This window comes from Spermophilus citellus (assembly GCF_964194105.1).
Source record: "Spermophilus citellus genome assembly, chromosome: 1".
In the NCBI taxonomy this organism is placed as follows: domain Eukaryota; kingdom Metazoa; phylum Chordata; class Mammalia; order Rodentia; family Sciuridae; genus Spermophilus; species Spermophilus citellus.
Window position 1 is genome coordinate 26,437,542 of NC_138182.1, and position 6,000 is coordinate 26,443,541.

The following is a 6,000-nucleotide window of genomic DNA, read 5'->3' on the forward strand; positions in this document are numbered from 1 at the left end:
ACCCCTTGGTACCCACACTTAACTTTATCACCCTCTGTTTCAGGGGAAGCCCTACCTGGAAGCCCTCTCTCCCAGGATCAGCCTTCTACCTGCCCAGTAAGCTCCTTCTCTGTCTCTGGACACTCATTCCAACAAATGATCCTTCTCTCATTCTTCTGTGTGCTTCTCCCTCTCTCTCGTGGTTCTTCTACCTAGGGTTGACCATAGACCTTATAGTCAATGGTAGAGGAAAGGTGACATTACTAATACATAAGCAGGGAGAAACAGGTAAGCTGAGACTATTCCCATCTACTTCTCCATAGAAGCAATCTCTCCCCTCTTTCTGCTTTTCTTTTTTGGTACTGGGGATTGAACCTAGGGGCACTTTAACCACTGAGCCACATCCACAGCCCTTTACTGTATTTTATTTAGAGACAGGGTCTCACTGGATTTTTAGGGCCTCGTTAAATTGCTGAGGCTGGCTTTGAACTCTCAATCTCCTGCCTTAGCCCCCCGAGCCGCTAGGATTACAGGTGTGTGCTGCTGTTCCCGGCTCTCCCCTCTTAAAAACCCAACCTATTTCATTTCTCAGTGCTCTTCTCCAACTCCTCCCCTCTCTGTTCCTTTCCTTAACGTCAGACTTCTTACTCATTCAGGGACTCTCTGTATTCTCTGGTTCAATCAACCACCATAGCCAACGCTCTGGTTCCTTGACACTTTCAATAGAAAACATTTGGAAAAAAAAGTTACATCTGTACTATACATATACAGACTTTTTTTCTTTTCATGATTCCCTAAACAAAACAAAATGACTACTGTTTACATAGTATTTGTCATTACAATTAAACAAGAGATGCTTTAAAGTGCACAGGAGGACGTGTTTAAGTTCTGAATACTATGACATTTTATGTAAGGCATTTGAAAACCTGGGGATGTGAGTTCTCTGGAGAGGTCCTGGGAACAATCCCTGGGGAATCCTGTGGGATGACTGTTTCTGGGAGTATAACCCATGGATTCCACTTCACGCAGCTCCAGGAGTGGTTCATGTTGAAATAGACGTGAATTTTTGCCTCTGGAGCTGAGCAAAGCACATCTGTGAAGGCCATACCTAGGGACACTACCCACTGCAATGTGGCATCCTCCTTCTCTGTTCCCTCGCACTTCGCCTGACTCTCAAGCTAAGATTTTCAACTTGCCAAATGCCATAGACACCTGCCAGAACTTGTCACCCTTGGCCAATGCCCTGAGTCTTTGACACCAGAGGCCACTCCCTTGCCCTTGATGGGCTCTGAAGTCAGGCTGGATTCTAGCTCTGCCACTCACTAGCCCTGAATCTGGGTAAAATGAGAGTGTCTCAAGCACCAAATATGACCAATAGCAGCATCTACTTTAGGGCTATTGTGAGGCCCAGAGGAAACAGAGTCTGTGAAGCACTTAGCGTAGTGCCTGGTAGAGGTAAGGTGTTCTAGAAAGGATTGAGGTCATTGTCCTTTAAAAAATGACGGGGTTTACAATTACTAATAGGGCATTATGTAAAATTGTGGATGTGTAACCGACGTGATTCTGCAATCTGCATTTGGGGTAAAATTGGGGGTTCATAACCCACTTCAATCTAATGTATGAAATATGATATGTCAAGAGCTTTGTAATGTTGTGAACAACCAATAAAAAAAAAAATGACGGGGTTTTCTATGAGATCACCCCTTTCCAGATTTTTTTAAAAATATTTTTTTAGTTGTCCATGGACCTTTATTTTATTTATTTATATGCAGTGTCGAGAATCGAACCCAGGGCCTCACACATGCTAGGCCAGTGCTCTACCACTGAGCCACAATCCCAGCCCTTTCCAGATTTTCTGACCATCTCTTTGCTCCATCTCCATTTCCTTCTCTAATTTCTATATCGTGTCTGATCTTTAAATGTTGATGTTCCCCAAGTTGCTAAGTTTGGCCTCTTTTTCATCTCTTCCCCTTCCTTGCTTTTCCCCTTCTCCATCTGCACGCCCTTCACTCCAGTGGCTTCCAACATTTCACTGAGGTTGATGAGGTCCAAATTTGCATCCTAGGCATGGGCTGCTTCTCTGGGCTCCAGATCTTACATCCCCGCTTCCCATTAGACCTTTCTATGAGATCGTCCAGCTGGAACTCCAAAGCCAGCGTATTATAAACTAAAGCATCCCATGCTAGTCCATCAAATCTCCCCCATCTTCCCATTGTCCAACCTTGACCTTTTCCCATCACTCATCCATGTCCTGCTGAATCCTCCTTCTTTGTATGTTGTCAGTTGAACACCCACATTTTCACACTCTTATTCATTTCTTCACAAGTTCTCTGTGGAACCAATTGTTTTTTTATATTGCCTCTCCACACCAGGCCCACACTCTCTAATAAAGTCTGAATATCAGAGATTACCAAACACCAAACTAGGATAGAATGCTCATGAATCTAAGGGGAAGTGTTGAAAATCATGCAATGTGCATTTCATAAAGTATAACTTTTCAATTTAAACTTTTCAACATTCACCTTGTTTAAAGAGACCGTTCTTCCTACTTTGATGTTAAAATGATATCTTAGGAAATGGTCAAGAGTACATCATCTTTAATACATATGCCTATGTATGTATACATATATTTACTCTTTACACACAATACAAATGCATTCTTTAGTAGTCACAGATCAGCCCGTGGGCCAAATGGTGATGTCCAGGACCCAGCCTCTTACCTCTCACTCTGACTCCAACAAGGAGACTGTGTCACCTTCCCACACAAGGCCTTTCACATTATGAAAAATGGAGTAGTTTGTGTTACCCAGAAATTCCACACCCACTTGTGCACACTGTTCTTGTTAGTGAGTCCTGCCCAATGGTGACCCTGTCCAGCTTGATGGGCTACACGGTGGCTCACATCCACAGTGGTGGCATGGCAGGGGTCTCGTCTGATGGAGAGGATATAAGTAGATACACAAAGACATAAAAATAGATGTTTTAAGTTGACTTTCCTGCATTGGTCTCCAAATTTTCTCGAAAACATTTTATCCAATTGTATACTTAAACAGGTGCACCTTTTTGTGCGTAGATTATACTTCTATAAAGTTTTTTTTTAACTGTTTTCTTTTTCTGTTCATAAAACCTACCTGTCAATGTCTGCTTTGCAATTATGCTAGAGGGCTCTTTCTAAAATGTAAAATAATCATGCTAACCCCAATACTGACCATCAAAACTAAAAATTGCACACTTCCATGTGCCTAGAACAGGGCTACATGACTCTGCAGGTGTGAATCTTGATAACACATTGTGGGTGGATTCTATTCTTACATCCACTTTACAGATAAAGAAACTGAGGCCCAGACAGTGGCTCACAGAGTGAGTTTGGATCCAGCTTGACTGCTATGTTTTCACTTGCCTGTCCCTGATCTTATACCCATGATATCAAAGTGAGACTAGAAGGACTTCACTGAGCCCAGCTTCTCACAGGAGAGAGTTGTTAAATTTTTAAGCCCCCAAGTACATTTCATAATGATTTAGTGGAATGCTTTTCTGCCCTCTTTAAACAGAATGGAAATAACAAACTCTCCTATTTAGCTTGAAAGTAAAAACACACATAAGTTCCAAATCACGCTTCATGATTTTCTATGAGTTCCGACTCATAGAAAATTTAATATGAGGAATTTCCCCAAACACTTTATTTTATAAAGAGTTCAAAACACTGCAATCAAAGATACACTAGATGATGTTCCATGTCAGCCTAAGGTTTGAATAGTTAACCCCAGCAGTTTTCATTATGATTGATTGCAATCTCCATTGTTGGTTATCTTTTAACAAAGTTATCTTTGTCCTAAATCTTAGGGAGCTCAGAGCATACTTGACTCCAGAAACCCTGGGTGCTGCATAGAATACAGGTTGATCATTAACAGCAGGGAAATGGAAGACTGAGAAGCAACATAAAGTTGCAAAAGATTAAGCTCACTGAAAAACAGCAGCAATAAATATATGCCCTGCCCAGGGCAAGAGGCAGAGGAGGATGCTAACTCCATGAGGTTGTCCTGCTATACCTCTGAGGAGCTCGGGGCAGGTGACCCTCTCCACCCCTTGTAGTCCTCAGTTCCTGCATTGCACATTATACCTGAGCATAAGTACCTCGTTCAGGGGGAGTTACACCAATTGCAAAGGCATGAAGATGAATTGATTGGTGAAGCTCTTTAACTTGTAATTTCCCATTTTTTTTTAAATTTTATTTTATTGTTGGTTGTTCAAAACATTACATAGTTCTTAATATACCATATTTCACAGATTGATTCAAGTGGGTTATGAACTCCCATTTTTACCCCGTATACAGATTGCTGTGTCACAGCAGAAAAGAGGGAAAGAACATGGAATATGCCCCACCAACCTTGTCGGACTCTACCACACAAATGATGTAGTAAGGATGTTGAAAGAGAACAAAATGAGGATAAGACAAGAGGAGAAGGGAAGGGGGGGCAGTAGATGACAGCAACAATCTCTAGGTGGCCTCCCTACGTTGCACACCATGTGGGCTTCATCAGCTTTTTTTTTCATGTGACCGTTTCATCAACCCCATGAAGTCACATCATTGTGCCCATTTTTATAGATGTAGAAAGGTGAGTCAGAAATTAAATACTTGTAACATGGTCTTGGGATTCAAATTCAGGCCTGTTTCACTCTGAGAAAGATTAAGGACAAGGGAAAGGGACAATTAGAAAAGGTGCCATGTGACAATTTGCCCTAACTGACTAATACAGAGCTGAATTAAAATCCAGAACATGAGCTTCTGTTTCTAGCTCATGTGTGTGCACTTTTCTTCCATGACAGAAAACAAAAACAGGTAAGCAGCTTCCAGGACCCAGAGATAAGATATAGCTTAATAAAATGCTGGTCTTTTGGTTTATGTTCTTAAAGGATATGATGTATCTACTCTTGGGTTTATCTTATTCCTGGAGAGGTGTTCTTACCTTTCACACAAACGTGATTACAGGCCATTCTGCATCTCTAAGTAGTAAAAAAAAAAAAAAAAAAAAAAAAAAAAGAATTTGAAATCAAATTTGATTTTATTTTAAAACCATTAACATTTGTTAGTATAAAATAATGGCAAGCAGGAGATGTGACTCAGCGGTAGAGTACTCACCTGCAAAGCCCTGGGTTCGATTCTTCAGCACCCCAAAAATCAAAAACAGAAACAAAAGTGTCAAGTTCAGACCCATCTCCTCACACTATGAAACGTTTGGCAGACTGAATGCATCTAGTGACTTTTTATCCTCCTTCTCGCCAGCTCCCTCCCATTAGGACACAAGCAAGTGGCTCAAAGCTCTTTTTTCTGTTTTCAAGTGCTCTAAAGAAGTGCTTGTCAAATTTCAAATACAAATTTCCTTCCAAGCTGCCCATTGAACAAAATGAATGATGATCTTGTTAGAAGGCTGTGTGAGCTTCCCTCCCACCTGGTGGTTCCACTGGGCTTCAACTGCATAGCAATTCAATTAACAGACACTTCATAGGGTCATGCCTTTGGAATATGCCAAATAACAGTTATAAAAATACTTTGGGAAGGGTTTTCTTGCAAAGTTTTCATCTTTTCAAAAAATCCAACTCCAATTATGTTTGAGTACGGGCACGTGCTATTTTGTTCCAGTTCCTGCAATAAAATCAGATGTGTGAAAGCTCCAGTTGACGAATAAATCATATTAGTAATGATTCTTTTGAGGCTGAGCTTCAAATTAAAATTCGTAATTATGAACCATTGGTACCTCCATTGTCAAGGGTGTGCAGCAGTTCTCTAAACAGCTGCTTGTGATCTTCTGTGCTTTGGTAGTGTTGGTATGCCTTTGAGCGGTCTCTGTTTTTCACTATGTATAGCACCATGGGTGTGTTTATTTTCATTCTTGTAAAAATTTATTTACTTATTTATTTTTGCTGACTGCAAGATATGACCGAGCTTTTCTATCAAGGACAGGGACCTACCATTTGGGGAATGGATCATTTTTTACGGGATGATTTACCAGGGATTCCTTA